This window comes from Ambystoma mexicanum, chromosome 1p (genome assembly GCF_040938575.1).
Source record: "Ambystoma mexicanum isolate Mex_15411 chromosome 1p, UKY_AmexF1_1, whole genome shotgun sequence".
Classification (NCBI taxonomy): Eukaryota; Metazoa; Chordata; class Amphibia; order Caudata; family Ambystomatidae; genus Ambystoma; species Ambystoma mexicanum.
Window position 1 is genome coordinate 925022781 of NC_090921.1, and position 25809 is coordinate 925048589.

The window sequence follows — 25809 nt, forward strand, 5'->3', positions numbered from 1 at the left end:
TGCAGTGGTTGTGGCCAGAGACTACAGTCTAGAAAGTATGGCCTCCGGCATATGGCCTGCGGCCATGCATCCAAGACTGTAGGCCCTGGCCACAACCACCGCAGCATGTCATAACCATGGTGGCATACTAATCAATAACAGACCCATAGGAAAATGTAATCTAATAACTTCATGTAATCAATTTGAATGGTCAGTAACACAACGCGTGTCTTCGAACATTAGGTGCCTCTACACAGCACGGACTAAAATACTACCCTTATCACACCCCTCATTTTCTGCATGTACAAATATCCTGAACAAGATGGCAATGGAGAATACATCATTAACAATTGCCGCCCAAACAAGTACATTATTTCAGTCATCTCTTACGCTCTGAACCTCTCCAAGCACTGTAGGTGTTCAGAACACTTTCCCAAACACCATTTCGCATGGCGATTACATCATTACCACCTGCCACCCAAACAAATACAGTATTTAAGCCATCGCTTACTCTGTGATCCTCCCCACGCACTGTATGAGAGCAAAACAGTTTCCAAAACAGCATTTTGCATCTGGTGGCGACCGCGCTGTCTTCGGATCCAAGATGTTGGACGCATCCACATGTTCTAACGCACATCACAGCTCGCTGTAGCCAATTGGCGAAGACATTGCGTGTCTGCGGTCATGATGCCACCCCCCTGGCCAATCGGTATCTTGTCCGCGGAGCGAACAGGGAACTGTGACCGTGGAGCAGACATATATATCACACATTTTTTTAGACATATTTTTTGTTTGTTTTAAAGGAAACTACTGGATGGATTGGCACCAAATTTACAAAAGCAGGCTTTTGGGACCAAGCCTCTCCCCCTGCCGCATATTTGATGACAATCCGTCCAACGGTTTGGGCTGTAGGCGTGCGCAAAATTTTTCCCTCATTCAGTCTATGGGAAAAAAGGACGTTTTGGGACCCCCCCCTATAACATTTGCCCCCCCAGAACAAACATCACCAAACTTTGCAATAAAATTCAGAGTGGCCCATATACTTGTTCTGCAAAGATTGGTGAGGATTCGTCCAGGGGGAGCGGAGCTATAGGCCGCCCAAAAAGTGTTCTTCCTATGGAAACAAGAACGTAACCATAACTACACAGCCACTACCGTGGCTGTGTAATATATATATATATATTCAGTGAAAAAACTTTGTTAAAGGGACGTTATGGTTCCAAGTAAAACCGAAAAACCCTTTAAATTTGCCAGTTATGGTATGCTAAGCAACCATAACTCGCGCCACCACCGTGCACTGCTAAGACTAACACCCAGGACATCAAAGATGACATCACAAATGTCATTGATGACATCGCTTACCATAACTGGCGAATTTCAAGGGTTTTTTGGTTTTACTTGGAACCATAACGTCCCTTTAACAAAGTTTTTTCACTGAATATATATATATATATTACACAGCCACAAAGTTTTTTCACTGAATTTCATGGGTTTTTAGTAGCAAAACTTAACCATAATGTCCCTTTAACAAAGTTTTTTCACTGAATTTCATAGGTTTTTAGTAGCACAACTTAACCATAACGTCCCTTTAAAAAAGTTTTTTTCACTGAATTTCATAGGTTTTTAGTAGCACAACTTAACCATAACGTCCCTTTAACAAAGTTTTTTTCACTGAATTTCATAGGTTTTTAGTAGCACAACTTAACCATAATGCCCCTTTAACAAAGTTTTTTAACTGAATTTCATAGGTTTTTAGTAGCAAAGCTTAACAATAGTAACTTTGACTTTATGTACATGTAATATGGAACATACTGAACCACTTCTACTGAATGTAATGTCCGCAAACATTTTTGATGTCCGCGGACATATTCGGACAACAGTACCACTACCTAAAAAGTCTGGGGGGGGAGCATGTTTCATTGTTATATTACAACATAACATTTAAAAAATTCACAAAGTAGTACACATACATATTATATGTAGTAATACATAAGAAAAGTAACCCATATATATACCACACTAACCATTCATTTAAATACAATATATTCTAAAAATGGAATATGCCAAGAGAAGATAAATAGGCTTCCAAAATAATTACCTCACAGACACTCCACAACTAAGACCAAGACCAGACCTACAGACTACTCAAAACATATCTTACCTGAAATAGTAAGTATACATCATTTTACTCATATCTTTATAAACTTTCTGTATTAGATTAAAAAAAAAAGTTTTCTCACAGAAATGTCTAGTACTCTGGAATGGCTAGAGGAGCACTTTCCACATGACAAAATGTCAGAAAATAGTTAAGCTAATGGTACACACTTTACAATATAAACCATTTAAGTGTTATTATTTTATATATATTTAGCATATATATTTCTTTTTGTACAGAGCATACCAAAATAGAAATATATGTCTGAAGAAACTGTTATGGAAAACATGCTTGACAGCTTAAAAGAAAAAATGGATTTATTAATGAGCAATTTTAATAATTTGAAAACTTTTGTTGAGGATCATTTTAAATCAAAAACCTCATACCATTGTCCCACATGTACTTGTCCGCCCTCACCATATCCCAGTCAATTATCCCCAACCCCTCTCCATAATCCAAAATGTTTTGATGAGACTTCCATCCCTTCTTCACCTGATATCAATCATGTTGAAACCCCTAATTCTCCTGTTTTTGTTTCTGTCTCTGCCTCACCTTCTCTGTCATAAATTATTAATATATGTGAAATAAAGTTACATTTTTATATTGTGTTGTAATTACTTCCCATTTTTTATTTTTTTTAAAAACAATGTAGATGTCCGCGGACAGCGCGGGTGTTCTGAAATGTTCGTAAATAAACGAAAATGGAGGTGTCCTGAAGAACACTATACCTGTCCGTATTGTTCGCTATCAAGTTGAAACTGTTCTAAGAACCCAATTGGTGTCCTGAAATGTACGTAATTAAACGAAAATGGAGGTGTCCTAATAAAGAACACTATCCTGTCCGTACTGTTCGCTAGCAAGTTGACACTGTTCTAAGAACACAAGCGGTGTCCTGAAATGTTCGTAATTAAACGAAAATGGAGGTGTCCTAAAGAACACTATACCTGTTCGTACTGTTCGCTAGCAAGTTCAAACTGTTCAAAGAACCCAGTTGGTGTCCTGAAATGTTTGTAATTAAACGAAAATGGAGGTGTCCTAAAGAACACTATACCTGTCCGTAATGTTCGCTAGCAAGTTAAATGTTCTAAGAACACAATTGATGTCCTAAAAAGTTCGTAATCAAACGAAAATGGAGGTGTCCTAAAGAACACTATATCTGTCCGTAGTGTTAGCTAGCAAGTTTAAACTGTTCTAGAACATACGCGATGTCCAGAAATGTTTGTTTGATGTGTGACGCACTTTTAATTAATTCAGGACCCGAACACTGTCCATAGAACATCAACGCGCATGCTCAAACCAATGTCCATGCATTTGGTGTCCTGCGGACAGGAGCTTCCTTTGCGGACCTGTTCGCGAAGGGATCATGTGACCGCGCCCATGCTGATCGCGTGTTCTGAATGCGGACACTGTTCGTGTCCCTGAACAATTTAAAAGTACATTTTCGAGTAATCTACAATATTTTTCCATAAAAACTCATCCTGGCACAAGTCCCACATAGTAATCCAGAGTTTCAACATATCTTTTGAAACCTTTTGAACCCTTTTTTGTGTTCGATCTGTCCGCAGAGAGCGCGCATGTCCACGAACCGCGTACAAACACTCCCATAAAAGACCACGCCCTAGAGCTTATTCTCATTGTGTTTCTGCCTATTCTTCAGAGCACAGCTATTTCTCCAGCAACTTGCTGATTATACCACCAAGATGGCATCCCTGGCTGCAGAACTGCCACCTGGTGCTACACCTGCTTCAGCACCACCCCCTCCACCACCACCACCTTTCCAAGGGCCTGAAGAGGGGAACAGGAGTGAGGATGCAGAAGCGGAAGAAGAGAATGATGAGAATGAGGTAGAGGAAATCCAAACTACCCGCACTAGACGTGAGTCTTGGGTGTGGCGGTTGTTTACCGTTCATGGGAATGGTCCTAAGGCTCGTGCCAACCGTGTCACCTGCAATGAGTGCAGAATGGTACTCAGTCGCGGGAGGCATGGTTCGTACAGCTTTGGGCCACTACCATGAAGCGACACCTCAACTCATTCCACACTGGGGCCATTCGCCAGGTTGTACCCTGCGAAGAGCGTAGTAGGTTGATTGCCTCTACTTCATCCTCCGTTTCTGATCCTGTCACCACAAGGAACACCTCTGTGGGACAGCGTCTTCCTCAAGCTGCCTCACAAGCCATACACAATTCTGATGACCCTTACCTTTCGAGGGTCACAGTTCTATGTATGTACTATGACACGGTACTCTGCAGGGAGGAGCGTCTTCGGAGTGCTTTTGAGACTATCGTCTCACAGCACGAGAACACCTGCTCACTACCCAAATAAAACCCACTCTACATCTTCCTCTCTCAGCTCACCCTTTCTCATCCCTGTGGTTGGAGTCACCCCCTTTACCCTCCTTTCCCCTCCTCTCCTAGTGTGTCGTGTATAAAAAACCCAAAAAAATACAAAATAACAAAAATAAAAAAAATAAGGCTCTTTTCAGAGCCGCCTTTCACAGTTAAAAAATAGAAGTGAAGATAAATAAAGCAGGGCCCTTGGTATTTCTTGAAAGTCTGCGGACAGTTCGCGAACATAAAAAAAATTGGGGTACTACCCTATTGTATGCATTGCATTTTTCTCTGGGAGGAAGTGGTGGCTCTGAAAAGAGCCTTTGGGAGGTGTGTGTATGTCAAAAATTATAAATACTTAACACCTACTTCAAAATTGATGCCGTATTTCTAAAAAAGGTCGCAATGCATTTTGTACATTTCTCAGAAAAATCTGATTGCCAGCATATGTATGATGGACTCCATCTCTGCGAAAAATGTATGTACTACGAAACATAATATTTTCATTGTGAAAAGAGGACATGCCAAAATCTCTTGGGAAGGCACAAACGGCCTTATTAACATTACGCCTTGCTTTCTCCATTTGTGGACCACATGAGAAAGAACAAAGCCACATTTGTCTCTGCGCAATCCGTGAAAAAATTACTTTGGGGTTTGGAAACATGTCCATGATCTTCTGAAGTCCTTCTTTCATTGCAAATTCCAAAGAAATTCCAGACACATGTCCTAAACTGTTCCCTCCACAATGAATTGCAATTATGTCTGGATATTCCTCTATCTTCAAAGTTGCACAGACAGGTAGCAGGTCCAACCACTTCATTCCACGCACTCCATGCCAGTGCACTTCCACATGTGCAAATCCAAGATCTATAGATACTCCACAGCTTTCTGCATGCACCTTCAACCAATGTATCCACGGGTCTCCCAAAATCCACACAATCTGTTTTTTGAAACACTCAGCCATAGCTATCTATTCTTCTCTCAGCAAAAAGAATATCTGAGAAAACCTCTCCTAGCACAACACACTCACTAAACTTTACTGACCAATCCCTTGCTACATTCAATCTCATTTGCATGCCTCCCCACCCCAAATTCCCCAGATGTAATACGCGGTGTCCTAGAACTACCGCCATGTCTGCGAACATATCGTAACATGGACAGCCCTTCGACCATTTCCACGTCACTCTCTGTGCCATTCCCTCATTGGATGTAGCTAAGAAATCACATGACCATCCACCTATCAAATCCAAGACCTCTACATGTAACTACATCATCATAGATCAGCACTGCAAATGTACGGTGAATCTCTCAGAGTACAAGTCTCATACCATTGGCAAGCACGATCTACGAGAAATACTATACAAGTCTCCAAGATTTCTACTTGCAGCTTCGTCCATATCCATATGCACGAACACAAAGTACAGGTATGCATATTTTCTATACAGTACATGAACACATTTTCTAACCGACTTTTACCTTGTATAATCTGTAAAATGAATCTACGATCATTTTTTCAATGTCCTAAAATGAACTGTGACTTACAAACCTTTATACCGTTTAATTTCTTCATACACACACACACACACGCAAATAATGTTAAACTAACATTTTTGAAATAAAATATATAGACTACATATAATCAAACAAAATTACATGCACACTCTATGATCAAATCTCAAACAATAAAATTTGTACAAACACATATTTGGTTTTAATTTTTTTAATTTATATAATTACTTACATTTATATAGGACAAGCAGGCTATGACATTGACTCACTATTACGTGGAAAAGCAGGCTATGACATTGGCTCACTATTACGTGGAAAAGCTTAGTTACAGGAATAGTGGTATACAGTGGTACATTATGAATTTCACAAGCCATAGTAAAGATATTTTCTTTCCTACAGTTAGTCATAAGATAGTTTTAATGGTTTTGAGGAAGGCGCTGAGCATTTCAATTTAAAAAATCTATGTCTAAATTAAAAACAGTGCTTTATACAAACCAAATTACTAATTTCTTTCTTTTACAATTGCAGTGAAGACCATTCTCCTGAAAAGAAGTAGCGGAATTTGAAGTACAAAGAACAACTAAGAAGCAAACTGCTCATTTTAGAAAAAATAGAATGTTACCATAATATTTGAATTATTACTCAAACACACTGTAAGGTTAATTCATGCTATTTCTGTGCCTAAAAATAGAGATTCTGCACCATTCTGACCAAAAATCCCCCCGTTTTAAATAGTGATTTACTGGCAGAATGGCCCACAAATTCCTATTTTTCGACACACAAATTACCCAACTCCGCCGCTAGAATTTAGATGTTGTAGAACAAACAACTGTTTTAATTGTATAGCTTTAGATATACTATGTATACTTCTCCACACCACTGGCTTACTTTCTTCTGTCATCTGAACCCCAGTTTAGTAACACATTAATTCAAGAATACCCATCCCTAGTAGTTGTACATCCCAATGCACAACACAGTTGCATTGCAGAACACCCCAACCCATACCTTCTGTATTTTTTTCAACAGACCCTAAAGAATGCCTACCAAAAAGCAACTCTGTAGAAAGGAATGCAGAAGTAGAGCAAATGAAAAGTCTCCAACATAAACATCCATCTATAGCAGAATTCGTAAAAAAAAGTTGAAACACAACAGCTAATACAGTCATGTAGTGAAACAGAAGAAGTTTCTAGTACAAAAACTTTGCCTCCTCTATCAAAAAGTAAAACAACCCACAAAACAATTAACAGAAAATCAACTATCACTACAAATAAAACGTCTTCTATAAATATTGATATAGTTCAAAGTAAGCATACCAAGAAAAGTATTTTAGCCAAAATGTTCCATCACAAAGTCCTTCAAAATCTTATAAAAACAGGAGAGAAACCAGTTTCAACACTTCAAACCCATCGTAGGAAAGTAATCTTAGAAGCGTTGATAGACAGTGCAATTCTTCTCAAAAGAAAGTTATTTATTTTATTGTTAAACAGAATGAAACCACTAACAAAACTAATAACTAAATTACAAAAAAGACTTCTCAATAAACGAAATGTCAACAGAAATAATTTATTAAATATCTGTGGAGGTGAATGGAGTCACACTACAAGCACAGAACCATACTTTAATGAAGAAGCGTACAGCAAAAGGAAACAAATACAACTGCCATACATAGCAGTGGTCGACGTTATGAAAAAGTTATTAATACCATAATGGAACAAGAATTACTACTTACAAAAATATGCACTGAAAACGTAGTTGTACCCCTCCATTCAACGGAATCAGAACATCTAGTGTACAAATGGCCATGCACGTCAATGTGTAACATTCCCCAAAAAAATGTTAAGTCTTTTTGCCAATTCTTTAATCAATATGTGAAAAGCAAAGACAAAATCAAAATTAAACTACTGCAAAATATTGATGCTTGTCCAGTACGCAAGTACACAGGACTACAAGGACATTCATGGGCCTGCATTACAGGACCTACTGGCAAAACAACCTTCCATGATATCAAAATGGTATCAACACATCATGTAAGTATAAGAAATCTAGTTTAAAAACCTGTACTATGCTAAAAGTCCTGCTTTAGCACTAGCCAATTTAAATAACATTCTTCAACATGGTACAGCAAAAGACCTCCTACAAGAAATCGACTATATCCAGACAAAATATTTTGGAAGTGAAACCCACTTACAAGGTGAATTAGCGGCAAACCAACTTCATAACAATTCTGCACATGGCAACCTTTCACTACACACATACAAAAAAGAAATACTAAAATTTGAAAGTACTTCAGCTGAAGTACCAAACCACGTGTGTGTATGTTGCCGCAGAACTTTTTACAAAATAGAAGACAATGAAGATTCTAAATGGTTTGAATTAGCTCTCTACCTTATAGCAGAAAACAAATACGAAATAACTGACCCCATAATACTTTGCAGTTACTGCACTACAAAACTTGACAACAACCAAACTCCTTCACGTGCTATCACAAATAACTTGGAATTATATCCACTACCAAAACCCCTTCAACAACTTAATTTATATGAGAGCCTCATAATTAAAACAGTGCACCCATTTCAAGCAATAATACGCCTTCAACCAAAAACTGCAAAATTACCTCCCTCTGAATTAGTGAAAGGTATTCGTGGAAAAGTAGTGTATTTACCATTAGATCTAAAAGAAAATGTGCACACTCTAGGAGTGCAACGTCCAATGCAACAATCTTTAATTATCTTGGTAAATGGAGTACCTACAAAAGACAAACAAATTTGGCAACAACGGGTAGATTTACATAAAGTTAGAGAAGCCCTGCAATATCTTAAAGAGAATAATGCATATTACAAAGAAATTAATATTGAAGAAAACTTGAAAGATACAACTGAAATAATTCAAGAGACACAAGAAGCTGGTCAATTTGAGCTCCTAGATCCAGCTACAATATCAAACACTTTAGACCATTATACAATTCACCCATTGCACTCTAATGACACCATAGAAGATGCACTGGAAAAGTACCAAATGTATCAATCAAAAGGATTACCAATCAGCATATGGGAAAAAATTATAGAAGCACGTGCTTTTCCTCTACTCTTTCCTACTGGCAAAGGAGGAAGATACGATGATAGACCTATTAAAATATCAGCATCAGAATATCGCTCATTCCACATGTATTCTGAAGATCCCAGATTTCGACAAAATGTGGAATACATATTCCACCTACTCTTTGAAAGTGAACTAGCAACTTTATGTTACGTAGTTGCACACATATTAAAATCAGGATCACACTTTCAAAATATGACAGCTACACAATTATTACAAAAAGTTCAAAAAAAGATGAGGGTTTACAAGCAAATCTTACAAATCTATTAGCAAATATGCATGGTACTAAAGAGTACTGGTTTTGACGTCATGGAGATGTACGTTGTATGATCAGAAACCTTGGCCCACCCACTTGGTTTGTTACATTAAGTTGTGCAGAATATGCATGGAAAAATGTACATGCTTTCCTATGCATATCAAACGAAAACAAAACAAACATAGATATACTAACACCTGGAGAACTTTGTTCTATTTTCACCATCGCTTCATTGCTATGCTACATTTTATTTGCAATAAAATTGTTCCTCCCTTTGGAGAAGTGCAACACTTCTTTTGGAGAAAAGAATACCAAGCCAGAGGAGCACCACATGTCCACATGCTTTTATGGATTAAAGATGCTCCTAAATTTGGTCAAGACAGTGATGCCACTGTTTTACAATTTATTGAAAAATATGTCACTTATGAAATTCCATCAGAATCCACAAATAGTGATCTTCATGCAAAAATGTTACAATTCCAAAGACACAAATGTGGCAAATACTGTTGTCGCAAATACAAAACCAAAGGGAAATACTACACCAAATGCTGATTTGGTTTCCCCAGACCAGTTACAAATACAGGTCAAGTGATAAACCTCATGTCTTCAGTTAGACATAGTGTTAAAGGTAAGTCACCTAAAAATACATATTGCATAAAAAGAAAAGAAAAAGAAAAATATATCAATGATTACAATGCAACCATTGCCCAGTTATGGAATGCAAACATAGATGTGCAGTACATTGCAGACAATTCTACTGCAGTTGCACAATATGTCACAGCATACTTAACTAAAGCAGAAAAGACAGAGCTCCAAGACCTCTGGAATGACCTGTCCTCAGATAAAACAGTGTCTCAGAAATTATACAGCTTGGGCATAAAAATGCTCACCCATAGAGAATGTGGATCCTATGAAGCAGCTGATTGATTAACTGGTACTGCATTGTATGGTAAATCTGAAAATATATTATGTCTAAGTCTTGGTCCAGCTAAATCTAGAAAAAGAGTTCTAAAACCATACAAAGATATAGAAACAATAGCTAAACATGGACCCAGCAGCCAAGAAATTTAAAAAAACAATTTATTGGACACATACTACCCAAACAGGAGTACCACTTTGGAAACCATGTGTCTATACCACATAGCCCAGAACTACACATACAAAAATAATATAAAACCTGATGAACAAAACCGTAAATACAAAGTGACAAACTGTGAAGGCAGCTTAGTAAAACTCACCAAACCAAATTTAATTAATCATATCAAATTGTCATTAAAGAATCCTCAACATAAAGAAGTTTATTACATGTCCCTGCTACAATTCTTTAAACCATGGAGAAAAGAAGAAGAAATACTAGATAACTATGACTCATATGAAGACGCTTTCAAAGCAAATGAAAACAGTATAACTGATGTAAACTTTGCACAGTACAAAACAATGTTGCACAATGAACAGCAACATGAAGAAGAACTCCAGGCCCAACTACATAAGGACACTCCTGATAGTAGTCCACCTTCTGTCACAGGAAGCCAAGAACCACTGGGAGACCCACTAATAACAAATGAGGCAGAATTAGCTATGATAGAAGTAGAAAACACCATGTGTCAGTATGAAGAAAAAGAAGACTTAACTATACTACAATCAAAGCTAAACAATGAGCAACTTAGCATTTGTCGAGAAGTAACAAAAGAAATTGCACATGGTGTACAACATGAAAACAAAGAATGCACCTGTCAAAATTACAAACCTAGACTATTGTATGTCAGTGGTGAAGCTGGTTCTGGCAAAACATTCCTAATCAAAATCATCAGTAAGTTCCTTCAACAATTGACAAACAACAAACTGTCAGCTGTTGTCACTGCCCCCACAGGTTTAGCTGCCTACAACATAGGCGGTGTCACTTTACACTGATTACTACTCCTGCAGGAGAACACCAAAACAAATTAGATTATTACAAACTTTCTGCAGAAGCTGCAATGGAACTACGCAGAGTATTGAAACAAATGAAAATTCTACTAATAGATGAAGGGAGCATGGTGTCCAACCTAATTTTGGCTTTGATTCGCCTCAGATTACAAGAAGTACTCAAAACAAACTATGAAGAGCTCTTTGCAGGAAAACACATTATTGTTTTCGAATATCTTCTTCAATTGACACCAGTAAAAGGTGTGCCTATTTTTAAAACATTAGGACACAAACTCTGCTGTAAAACTGTTGGCAGCATTGGAAATGTCAACCTTTGGCAACATTTCCAATACAGAGAATTAACAGAAAACATGCGTCAATCTGCAGATCTCACTTATGCCAACATCTTAAAAAGTATCAGAGATGGCATACTTTCTAAAGAAGCAGAAGCAATATTGAAAACCCGGCACATTCATGCACTTTATGGTGATAATGCATTTGCTACAGATGTTATGGAACAAAAATATCAATTGTATGGCCTTGATGCCAACTCATGCAAGCTGTTTCAAATTCAATGAAATAATGTTAAGTAAAGAAATGCAACCAATAATGGAAATTAACGCCACAGACAAACTAGATGTACATGGAATGACACTACCCATGTGTGACCAAGCCACAACAAGACTAAATAGTTTAGAAAAATCAATCTCAAAAACAGCAGGCTTGGAAAAGATATTAAAATTATCCTTAAAATGCAGAGTAATGCTGAAACGTAACCTTTACATGGACCAAGGACTAGTTAATGGAGCACTGGGTACAGTTGTTTGCTTTCAAACATACCCACAAGACAACAAAATTCAGTTTGTCAATATTCTCTTTGACAAACTTTCAGAAGTAAAAAGAATAGGACGCTCAACAGTTTGATTCCTTCTCTTCAAAAACATGTATGTAGGCAGAGAACAATTTTCTCTAACTCTTGCATACGCAGTCACCATTCATAAATCACAATGTCTTACCCTAGACAAAGCAATGATAGACATTAGTAACACAGACTTTAAAGAAGGCATGAGCTTCGTAGCACTATCACGCTTACGTACACTTGACGGTCTATTTCTAATCAACTTTGATGCGAGATAAATAAACGCTGATATTCCTTGCATTTTAGAATACAATAAACTTCGTTCACTATACACTCCCCATCTAAACACATATTCTGTTCCACAAAAAGTAAAAAAAAAAATCAAACAGAAAAGCAACAGGATGTCACTGCAAATCCTCCAAAGAAAGTAATACTTCATCAAGCGCAACAAGCAAAAAAGAATCAATTAGGGAAAGTAAACCAGATACTTCTTCAAAGAAGGAAGACAAACTCCAAAAAAGCAGTCAGATACAGAACTACCTGGTCCATTTAAACTCTCAAATATAGTTGGTATAAGTTGCTACGCAAATGTAGCAATGAATATTCTATTTCAATTACCACCAATTGTTGAGAACATTTACTTACACAGTATAGACCCATTGTGTTTGCAAATGTTAGTACTTTACAGAAATGCAGCAAACAATCCTGACAACACATATAGTGTTTATGGAAAGCGACAAAGATTGGACTACTGTGCTGGAATGGTAAAATTCACTATAAACTCACAGGAAGATCCACAAGATCCACAAGAATTTCTGATGTACTTGCTATTAGTACTGGAAAACAAAAACATACCTATAAATGTTTCATACATGTGGAAACATACATGTACTCTCTGCAACAATGTGACACAAGAACAAATCCCCAATGCACGCTTTGTGTATATATCAATACCTAATTGTGAATCCGTTCCATTTCAGCAACTTGTACAAAATGCAAACCATGGTAGATTATGTTCGACCTGCAATTCAGATAATCGCTCCACGTTAGTAATACATACACATAGTAAATATGTAATACTAATGCTTCTACGTTACAATGCAGATGGTACCAAAAACAACGGCAAGCTGACTGGATTCACACATGGTCAAATATCACTTGGTAGGAAAACCTTCCCAACAATAGGTATAATCTACCACGCAGGAGCCACAACCAATTCAGGGCACTACACTGCATATATAAAAAAGAAATGTGGATGGTTTGAATGTAATGATAGTACCATTACTCTAAAGCAGAGATTACCAGCAAATCTTACAAACGCTTATTTAATGTTCTTATAACCAAAATTTGATAACTAAACTGTACTTAAACCTTAAGTACACTTGTAGTAAAACAATATAAACTGTCACAATATTCCAAAAGCTATCTAACTGCCCAAAGATTCTACAAAAAACTAATCAGATAAATTAATACCACTCAAATAGAGAAATAAATAGACAGTTAGAATACGCCAATTGGTATCTAACTGTCCCAAAATTTAGAAATATCCAACAGATAAATCAATACCACAAAATTATATAAAAAAATAAACAGTTAGAATACGCCTACTGGTATCTAACTGCTCCAAAATTTTACAATATCCAAACAGATACCTAATATCTTACTGCTCCCAAAAACTAGAACAACCCAATGCATAAAGCATTAGCCAGAAACAACAAGTAAAGAGTGAAAACAAACAAACAAATAAACTGTAGCATAACAGAAAAAGTTTTTTTTTTAATCCACCATGGATTTCTTTTCTCCCAGAGACCCAATGATTTTAGCAACAAACACAGAAACTGAGCAACTTGCACAGTACTCTGGTTTGTCATCTAGTAAATATGAGGGTCAAAAAAAAGAAGAAAATGTTGATTGTACAATGTAATAAGTCTTTATAAAATACTAATACTAACATGCTATTTTCTTTTATCACAGAAATGAACAAGAAAAACATGGACTCTCGTTACTAAACCAAATAGTAAGTATAACATGATAAATACAACCATCGCAGCATATCACACCCATACGAGCTTATAACATTGTTCCTTATAAATTTGTTTTTGACCCAAAGTTATAAGCCACTATGAGTGTGATATGCTGAGGTGCTTGTGGCCAGGGCATCGACTCTTGGGTGCATGGCATATGAGTGTGATATGCTGCAGTGGTTGTGGCCACGGCATAGAGTCTTCGGTGCATGGCCATATACCCTATGTATATGTTTCATATGATGTGACTGGACTACTGTAAGAACCTACTTGAAGGATACGTCTACAAATAAAATAAAATGTATAGTTTCTGACTTATACTGAAGAAAACCATTTGGCCTAGATATGTCCGCAAAAGAAAAAAGAGTGAGCCAGACATGTGATGTCATCAGTGATGTCATCAATGACATTTGTGATGTCATCTTTGATGTCGTGAGTGTTAATCTTAGCAGTGCACGGTGGTGGCGCGAGTTATGGTTGCTTAGCTTACCATAAATGGCGAATACCGGGGGGTTTTCGGTTTACTTGGAACCATAACGTCCCTTTAACAAAGTTTTTTAACTGAATTTCATAGGTTTTTAGTAGCGCAACTTAACCATAACGTCCCTTGAACAAAGTTTTTTCACTGAATTTCATAGGTTTTTAGTAGCACAACTTAACAATAATAACTTTGACTTTATGTTCATATAATATGGAACAAACTGAACCCCTTCTACTGAATTTGATGTCCGCGAACTTTTTTGATGTCCGCGGACATGTTCAGACAACAGTACTACTACCTAAAAACTCTGGGAGGGTATGTTTAAATGTTATATCATAACATAGTAACATTTGAAAAATTCACAAAGCAGCACACATACATATTATATGTAGTAATACATAAGAAATGTAACCCATATATGTAACACACTAACCATTCATTTAAATACAATATGTTCTAAAATGGAATATACCAAAAGAAGATAAATTGGCTTCCAACTAAATTACCTTACAGACACTCCACAACTAAGAGAAGACCAGACCCACGACGGTACTCAGAACATATCTTACCTGAAATAGTAAGTGTTCTTCATTTTACTCATATATTTATAAACTTTCTATATTAGATTTAAAAAATATATATTCAGGGTAATTCATAGAATTCAGCGTACAAGTGGCGCGCGTGGCTGGCACACAGTGTGCGCGTGCGACCTTCTGCGCCTGCATCGAGGGCTAAAAGCCATTTCCGCGCACAGCATATTCATTTATTTTAGCCTCCAAAACCGGCCGTGGCTCAGAGTGGCGCAGCGACCCTGCAGCAGTGCAAGTTAGGCCCCAACCCCTCCCCGTACGCAATGCACAGCGCACAAATCCTGTACATGGCGCACAGGCCCCGAACCACGAAAACACCAGTAAAACTCCCTGTGCACCCCTCCGAATACATGTACACCCCTGCGCAGGGAGTTTCCCATGCGATTGGCCCTGTGCGAGTGGGGTACGTGTGTTACTGGGGTGCGTGGGAACTTTCACACGCGATTGGCCCTGTGCGAGCGGGGTACGTGTGTTACTGGGGTCCGTGGGAACTTTCACACACAATTGGCCCTGTGCGAGCGTGGTACGTGTGTTACTGGGGTGTGCAGGAACTTTCACACGCGATTGGCACTGTGCGAGCAGGGTACATGTGTTACTGGGGTATGCAGGAACTTTCACACGTGATTGGCCCTGTGCGAGCGGGGTATGTGTGTTACTGGGGTACACGGGAACTTTCACCCACGATTGGCACTGTGCGAGCGGGGTACGTGTGTTACTGGGGTGCGCGGGAACTTTCAGACGCGATTGGCCCTGTGCGAGCGGGGTACGTGTGTTACTGGGGTGTGCGGGAACTTTCACACGTGATTGGCCCTGTGGGAGTGGGGTACGTGTGTTACTGGGGTGCGCAGGAACTTTCACACACGATTGGCCCTATGCGAGCGGGGTACGTGTGTTACTGGGGTGCGCGGGAACTTTCACACACGATTGGTCCTGTGCGAGCAGGGTACGTGTGTTACTGGAGTGCGCTGTCAGACTTGCTCTTGCCCTCGTAGTGTAGATGAGGAGTTCTTCTTGCCAATCTACCAAACTGATTGAATAAGAAAACAACTAGAACAGTTGATTGGCCAAAAGATGGAAGACCAACGAAGAACCCGGAACAACAGAGGGCAGGATACTACAACAGGATGTCTCAGGAGCACAGGCGATGACCCCAGGTAACAGCAAGAAGAGCACCAGTAACCACCATGCAATTCGTAGCAGTACTTACAATAGAACCAAATAAAATAAGACTAACCTGTATCTTGTAAACACCTTAGACTGAAGAACCGGGTAAGTAGTTTCTAGGAATGGGTAGAACAGCCAGTAGATCGTGGAAGCCAGATGCAAAGGTAAGAACAAATCCAAGAAATCAAAAGATCCAAGACCTAACCCGACGGCACATGGACGCCTAAAAAGGTACACCAAGGCAGTCTCTAGTCCGTGTACCGAATAGTTCAAGGTCCCAAGAACAATCCAAGGTCAAGTACACTTCCAAAGTCTAAATGCCGTGAGTGGAGCTGAGTTCCAGGCGTTGAAGGTCAGTGGGGTTGAAGGAAAGGATTGGGACGCAGTAGATCCTACAGTTCCGTGCGGGCTCCGCTGCACCTTTGGCGGAACGAAGAACGGCAAATCCAAAAAAAAACGGTCCGAGGTCGTGAAGCGGTGCGGGCAGCAGCAGTACAAGAGGCAAGGCAGGGCAAATCCATAAAACGGTCAATGGTCGAAGAAACAAGGCGGTCAGAAGAGGCACAGGGGAATAGGCAAAACAATATCAATGGAGGGCCGTGGTCGAAGAAGCCAGAAGATCCGTAGACAGACAAAGTTCCAAGAACGAGGAAACAACAAGAGCCTAAGAATACAAGATTCAGAAGCGCCGACTCGGAGTAAAGGCGGAGCTTAAATAAGGTCACCTGATGTAAATGGCGCTCCTCAACGTGCTAGGCGAAACCAGGAAGTACAGGCAGGACGCCATCGTTTCCATGCCAACCTCCAAGATCCCGGCAGCCGAGACCTTAAAGGACCAGTAGCTACCGATCCTCTGTCTAAACGCGAGTCAGCACTCACACGTTTAGACATAACTTGATCTGTACTACGTCCCAATACAGTTGAACGTTGCCAATATCTAACATGCGCGGGAACTTTCACATGTGATTGGCCGTGTGCGAGCGGGGTACATGTGTTACTGGGGTGCGCGAGAACTTTCACACGTGATTGGCCCTGTGCGAGCGTGGTACGTGTGTTACTGGGGTGCGCTGGAACTTTCACACGTGAATTTGCTGTCAGAGCGGGTTATGTGTATCCAGTGTGGTGCGCGGGGGGTCCTACACGTGAATTGGCAGTGTGGGTCCTCCCAGGTGTCCCCTCTACCCCCTCCACGGCCCCTGCAGGCAGCCCACACCACAGGGGACTACCCTGCACCCCTGGACATGTCCCGCAGGCAGCCTGTCCACCATGGACATGCCCCCCAGCCAGGCCACGTGTCACGTTACACTAGTGATCACCAACTCATGTCCCCTTGCACCCCTACCCCCCATCAGTGAGGGGCATCTGCCAGCAGGCCCCCACTCATGTCCCCCTGCACCCCCACCCCCATCAGTGAGGGGCACATGCCAGCAGGCTCCCACTCATGTCCCCCAGCACCCCCACCCGCCATCAGTGAGGGGCACCTGCCAGCAGGCCCCCAGTCATGTCCCCCAGCACCCCCACCCCCCATCAGTGAGGGGCACCTGCCAGCAGGCCCCCACTCATGTCCCCCAGCACCGCCACCCGCCATCAGTGAGGGGCACCTGCCAGCAGGCCCCCACTCATGTCCCCCAGCACCCCCACCCCCCATCAGTGAGGGGCACCTACCAGCAGGCCCCCACTCATGTCCCCCAGCACCCCCACCCCTAGCAGTGAGGAGCACCTGCCAGCAGGCCCCCACTCATTCCCCCCCCAACATGTCAACATGACCCACAATCATGGCCCTCATGACCACCAAAATCCCATGGCATGACACCGCTGCCCAAATAACCAACCAAGCATAACATACACCCCACATTCAAATGCCCATTACATGAAACAACCCAAATGGCATGTATGTACATCAACACATGTCCGTCACACACACACACTGGTTGTCATTGATTTTGTAAACCCACATTTTCACATGCATTAACCCAATAAGCGAATCCCAGACATGGAACTAAAATATGAAAATGTATTATGTACAAAAATAAAGCAATGAAATGAAAGCATAACCAAATAGCAAACATGAAATGAAAAGCATGTGCAAAAGATGAGTAAATGAAAAGTACAACCAATCCAAAGTAATCCTAACGAAAAATAGTCAAAACTCTCCCTCCACCAACGCAAATCCAAAGGAAATGTAAAAAGAAAAATCCATTGATCCATGGTGAAATAAAAAAAAAAGTTCAAAATAATCCATTGTCCAACTATGTACAATCCATTGTCCAAATGAAAAATCCATTAATCCATGTTCAAAATCAAATAAAAAGTTCAAATAAATCCATTGTCCAACTATGTACAATCCATTGTCAAGAGTCCATGAGCCCATTGAAAGAAATGAAACCTACCTAAGAAACTACCTAATAAAAAAATATATACAAATGTGTGTGGCATAGTCCATTCACCACAAATCAAAGGAAAAGGAAAAGGAAACCTAACTCTAAAAACTATTCACAATGGCAGCGGGCTAGTCCGACGGCTCACTTTTCGATGTCCCGGGCCAGGGCATCATCGAACTCCCGCTCGATGTCCCAGAGGCGGTCCTCTTCCATGGCCCCAATGGTTCGCAGGGACAATGGCATGTTCACCTCCCACTCCCTGTGAATTGCCTCGAGGCACTCAGCCCACCTCAGTGCCCTCCACATGGAGTTCTCTGCCCTGACCATCGTGAGCCGTGTCTCTTCTGCCCGCTGCCGCTCCGCATCTATGGCGTGGCCAAACCGCTGCCACACGGAAGACACTTCTAATCCTGGGTTCTCCTGCCCTCTGGCCGATGCCTGCCCCTCGGATGTTGAAGGCCCTGAGCCATCATGGCTCCCACCTTGCTGCTGCTATGCCTGTGCCTGTGCCCCTGCTCTTGCTGCCTGCACGTCCTCATCTGGCTGGGGTGCAGTTGTTGAGGTGGCCACCCCTGCTGGACGTCTGACTCCTGAATGTGGCAAGGATGTGTCCTCCACCAGCCTGGCCGAAGGGTCAGAGGCAGCTCCACAGGGTACCCAGGTGATACATGGGTGGGAAGATGGCATGGAGCATGACTGGCGCATAGGGGGTTCAGGTGAGGAGGGGGTCGGTACAAGGTCCACCAAACGGAGGAATCCGTCCCTGGTGACCTGTCCCAGTAGGTCAACGCGGTCAACGAGGCATTTGAGATGACGTGCAGTGTCCTCACGAAAACACTGCAGGTCACCTTGCATGCCCCGTTGACGCAACGCCATCCCACTCAGGACAGGGTCAACCCGGTTTGGATAGCCACGTCCACAGGGAGAGGAAGGCCAGTTGTTGTAAGCGGATCCCCTCCCTGAAAACGGGTCTGGACGTAGGTATCCTTGCTGGTGCAGGATGATGCAGTCACAGGATCAGGGACAGGATTACACACAGGCACCTCTGCGGCGGCCTGTGCTGCCTCATGTCCCTGCCCCTGCACTGCACCACTAGCACCAGTGGAATCCCCACCTCCAGACCCTGTGTCTGTCCCTTCCACAGCCTCCTCCTCCACCAAACCCCCCACCAACCTGGATGACTCCATGCCATCTTCCTCCGTCGGACCCTGTGGGGTCTCAGCTGCCCCTTCTGCTGCCGAGGAGTCCAACTCCGACCTCCGCCTCTTGGACCTACCCTTGGCAGCTGCAGCCTGGGACGAGGCACCGGACTCCTCACTCCCTGATGAGATGACAACCTGGGAGGGGAGCCGGGCCTTGCGTCTCCGGCTGGCGGTGCGATCCCTGCCGCCTTGCTCCACAGCACCCTCTCCGCACTCTTCATCAGTTGACGTTGCAGACAGGGAAAGATAGGACACAGGCATCAGGGCACTGTACAATGGACTGATACACACATGACAGTTGCACATGAGTGGCAGTGTCACACTTCAGATATGGCATCACAATCCCCAACACACATGTCATTTCAACTCACACACATGAGCAATTCCACAGCAATATTGCACCAGGCAGCACCATCCATACACATACAACAGCATGAGCAGCCGAAGGTGAGCCTTACATCACATGAAACATGGGGAGTGCACAAGACATGCACACACGCCACCACACTTACATACATGTGTACATCTCCACCAACTGTCGCAGTGATGAGATCGCCATCCATGTCACATCTGGCATTCAGCCTTCTACATATCAGTGTCACATGCATCCATGTTGCATCGCAGTTGCACACTTGTCAAATACACACACATGCACATGTACACAGTGCAGGTACATGCAGCTGGAACCACCATCCATGTGTGACACCACAACCATGTCAACGTACATACACAGAAATGTGTTCCAGGACCCTCATTTGGTGGTCAGACAGGCGGCCCCGGTGCCCCTTGGCATCCGCTGCCTTCAAGAGGCGCCGGGCCTTGTTGAGAGTCCTGGACCTGAAGTCCTCCCAGCGCTTCTTGACATGTTGTAAGTCGCGGACTGCCACCCCCTCCGCGTTGATGGCAGTCACGATGTCCATCCAGAACCTGGTCCGTCCTTCATAATCGGCGCGCAAACTTCCAAAGAGGGTATCATACCGCCCCAGGACTTGCTCTACCAGGACACCAACTTCCCTGGCAGTGAAGCCGGTGGCTCTCTGCCTCTCTGGCTGGGGGTTGCCAGTGGTGCCAGATGGTGTTGTGCCCAACATTGCAACCCCAGAGGCAGGAGTGGGTGGGCAACTGGGTCCTGGGTCTGGGGAGCGATGGTATCCCAGTCGGGAGTCTTCGGTTCCAGCAGGGGTGGTCACAGCAACTGCACCCCTGGCTGTCGTGCAGGCAGCAAATAGCATGGCACAATGGCAGCAGGCAGTCAGCCAGCAGCAGATGGCAGGTGGGAGCGTGCACGGGGCTCTGGGGGGCAGTAATTCGGCCTTCTGGGCAGGAACGTGGTCTTCGTGTGTTGTTGCGTGGCCAGCTTGATACGGAATGATTTGGCACGTGAAAAAATTGCACGTCAGCGTGTAATTGGAGGAAAGGCCCTTAGCGCGTAAAAGCATCAGCACATGTACGCGATTTCATTGGACCAAAGGCCCTTAGAGTGCAAGCGCTTCTGTGACGTTACACGCGCAGGCGTTTCCCTCGTGATGTGGGCATAGTGGTTCAGCGCGCGTGAAAAAACTGCACGCCCACGTGTGAATGCGTGTAATCCGAGGAAAGGGCCTACGCACGTAAGTGACGTGGCACGCGCAGGAGTTTCCATCAACACGGGTGCATGTTCATCGTACATGTCCAAAAACTGCACGTCCGAGTGTCAGCTAGTGTAATTGGAGGAAAGGGGCTTAGCGCATACATGTGTAAGTGACGCTGTACGTGTGGGCCGCTTTAAAAGGTACATGTAGGACCCCATTTCCTTGTACGTGCTTTTGGTGGAGAGCGAGTGGGTGAATTCTGTACTTCTTGTCGGTTCACATGCGATTTTTGGGCATGTTTCCTCAAACAGAGTTCACTTCACTTCTTCTTTTATCCTGTCTCCTCAGACAGCGTACAATTCTTCTTTTGGGGGGGGGGTGTTGCCCAATGCGCACACGCGTTTTTTTTTCACGTTCTTCACGTTCTTTTTCCAGACAGACGGTGAGTCGCGCACGCATTTACCAACTGTGCTTGCCGCGTGTGTCGCGTACCCCTTCAGAGGTCATTGTAGGCTGCGTGTAACACGCGTACGCTTATTTTTGTGTTTCTGGGTGCCAGAGCGTAGTGCGGGTTCATTTTTCCACGCACGTGGTCTACGAGGGGTTGCGTGCACGTTACTTTTTGTTTTTGGGGTGCCTGTGCGTTGCGTGACCCGTCATCTTCCCCCAGGGGTCACAGACAGCCTTGCTAGAGCACTAGGGTACAAATTCCATCTAGTACCCTACCCCTTTCACCCCCAATTGCCCAGGTCAATTGTTTTCTGCAACTCCCATACGCACAACAACATCAGTGCCATGGTTGGGAGGCAACCAAGCGGTAAGGGCGGCAAAGGTGGCCGACCTCCAAAAGGCGGGCGTGGTGGGCGCGCGGTAGGGGACGTGGCCAGGATTTGCAGGGTGCCCCTATATACCCATGTGTGGAGGATCAATCAGGGACACCCATGCTCCCCCCCATGGTTGAGGGAAACGTGGCTGACACCATCCCAGCTCAGCCCTTGTTGGACCAGCCCATTGTGGCACCTGGCCCGGCACAGGATGACTCCCAGGCTGACTTCCAGGTCAGCAAGTCTAAGCCATGTGTGCCGGTGCAAGTTGGTGTCACCAGGCCGCGTGGATCTGGGGCAGCGATGTCATCTCCTGCCCCAAGTAGGCAGGGTGGGGAGACTGCAGGGGCAGCTGCAGCTCTATCCACCCCAGCTCTGAGTCTCCCAGCCGGGACAGTGTTGGTTCTGGTCCATCAAACTGACGTTGCCCCAGCCAACATTACACTTCAGCCAATGCCTGCACCAAGACCTATGGTCATTGTGCCTTCGCACACTCCCAGTACCCAGTCCACCTGTGCTTCTGCCACTACTGACCAGAGCGGCGAAAAAGAGGAAGAAGCGTGCTCTGGCACTTCAGGCTGAGACCCCAGACACGGCTACACAGTCCGGCACGTCAAGGAAGCCCAGCTTTAATGACCCCGAAATTATTGCACTTGTGACCTATGTGTCGCCACATAGCCGCGAAATGGTGGTAACTGCAGGGTGCAAGACCACACCTGGTCAACGTAGGGCACACTGGCAGACCATCGCGGACCGCATAAGTGCCCTTGGATTTGTGAGGTGCACAGCTGATGATTGCTACAAGCGGTGGAATTACCTGAAACGCAGAGCAAAGAAAAAGCTGGCCTCAAATCATGCCGCTAATCTGGTGACTGGCGGTGGATCTCCACCAGAGGACAACAAACTCACTGAACATGAGTCTGTTGCTGGGAACTTCATCACAGAGGAACAGATCCAAGGCATGGGAGAGCTACCTGATTACGACGCATTGTCCGGTGAGTGCCCATGCATGTGTGTGTAATCCATGTGTATGTTGTTTGGGTGATGGGTTCTGATTGAGCGCCAGGTGAGAGTGTGTATTCCTGAGTGTTATGGGTCACCCATGTGCTTCCTCCAATACATTCACATGCCTTTGATTTGGGTATGACAGTATCCCTTCTGCCCACAGTAGCCCATTAGCCCCACATTACTGCTGTTGCACTTGAACTATCATCTTGCAACAAAATTGTTCTGATTTTTTCTGTGTTCATACAGGCTGATTGTTTGGATTATACCATTTGCATATGCTTTTGTCATCCCTAATATCACATATGTGACATGCTTCTGTCATTGTTTACAACCCACATTGTGCCACTTTAGTTACCTGGTTATGTGAATGATTAAACCATTCAGGGTGAGAGAGTATTGGCCTGCTGAAATTTATTTTTAGGGCCTGTTTGCATGTGGAACATGATAGTTGTTTTCTGTCATGTTGAAGTGACCAACCATTGATGTGTACATCTGCCTACAATCACTGTCTAATTGTACACTGGATGTGTTGCAGTGTGTGGCACATGCATATTTTGCAACACTATTCTGCATTAATCTTCTCATCATGTCCATGTGACATGGATGTGTGACAGTACTCATTCACTGACATATCGCAGTAGTTGTCTAATTTACCATGGCTATGCTACATGACATCTGTGTGCTGGCATGTGTCATGTATGTGTATTGGACATGCCACTCACAGGCTGATGTGTGATGCCAGTGCTACACGACATGCTGCGAATATGTTGCTTTTCCATCTTGGTGTACTCATTGTCTGCCTTTTTGACTCCCCTTCAAAATCATTGACAGTGCATGCATGCCAGAGTTATAGTCATGTGGGACATGTGTAAACCATGTACAGGATGGCTGTCTTGTCAGGCCTATGTGTGTGCTATGGTGCTCATGCCTGTTTCCATTTCTTGTATTTCATGTTTTTGCAGGTGACGACTCACTTGATGCTGGTGAGGTTCAGGAGATGGTGCAGACCCAGGAGGATTCTCAGCCACGACCCGGCACCAGTGGGGGATGTGGTGTGGTGGTGGGTGAAAACACGTTGATACTGCAGACCATACTGTCGAGGGGTGCCTCTGGGTGCAGCTCCCCAGACCTCTATTCAGGTGCTGAGTCGGATGATGAGCCTGTGCTGTCACAGGTCAGTGCTTCTGGCAGGGATTCTGTTCTGTCCAACCCACCTCCACCAGGGGTAGAACCCTCTATGGGGATGTCAGTGTTGGTAGGTCCACCTTTGGTGGTTACGGATGCAGGGTCACACTCCAAAGCATCTGATCCTGTTCCTGGACCAGCAGATCAGAGGGGGAATGCAGTCCTGCAGCCTCAGGCAGTGCCAGCACAGCAAGGTGCAGATCGCCTTACCCCGAACAGGTGTGGTGCCCGCAGACGCGGTGGCCGTGCGCCACCAGGCAATACTGTATGGGAAAACTCCATGTACGGTATGGCAACCCATCAGGCAGCATCAGTAGAAATGATGGCTCAGGCAATGGAGGCAATGGGGGGATAATGGCCACTTCCATTATCCCCCCTGAAAGGCAGATGGAGCAACAACAGCAGGCAACAGACTCCATTTGCCAATCACACAGGGAAGACATGTTGGCATTCAACAGGGACCGACGGGCGGCACTGGAGACTCTGCGTGGATCCATATCAATAGAGTCACAGGGCCACAGGGAAGCCCTGAGGGTGGAACTCCATAACCTCAGGCAGAGTCTGCTTGAACTTGAGGATTCACGAAATGTTATGGCCGAACAGCAGCTGGAGAAGCTCACACGTTCACTCTCAGCTGAGCTGCAGGCAACATGTGAGGAGATCCGGGCATCCCGCGAGGCCATGCGTGCAGAAGTGCAGGCAACCCGTGACGTACTGCATGGGGATCTCCGCACTTTAATCCTCCAGAATCAGACCTTCCAGACCCGTATGCTTGCTGCCATGGAGGACCATACCAGGGCTTTGCGTGGGCTTCCTCCCATAGTGCCACCACCTCCTGATGCAGCAGCAGAGGGTGAAGAGAGCGACAGCATTTCTCCCACAATGGCATGAGCCGATGGAGGTATTTTTTTTTTTTGCAACATCAACGCAGGTGGGTGTTGGTGTGCACCCTGTCCTCGAACCTCCTGGATGGCCTCCCCCCCTGGCCCCAACATGGCCATTTTTGATTTTTTTTTTTTTTTTTTACAGTGTGTTGCCTTGTGTGGCTCCCGTGGGCATCCACTGTATTCTGGCTGGGCACATGCAGGCTTGTCCTGAGTTTGGGTTAGATGCTTGGGTTTGTGACACACACACACCCCTCCTGCTTCCCGTTTCCATGGGCTTGGAAAGGGTGTGACCAAGTGACAGTGACTTACACAGTGACATTGGGCTCCCATGAGCTGTGTGGGCAGTCTGTAGTCAATACTGTGTGTACATCCCTAGTGGGTGGTAATGTTGTTGTATTGTACACT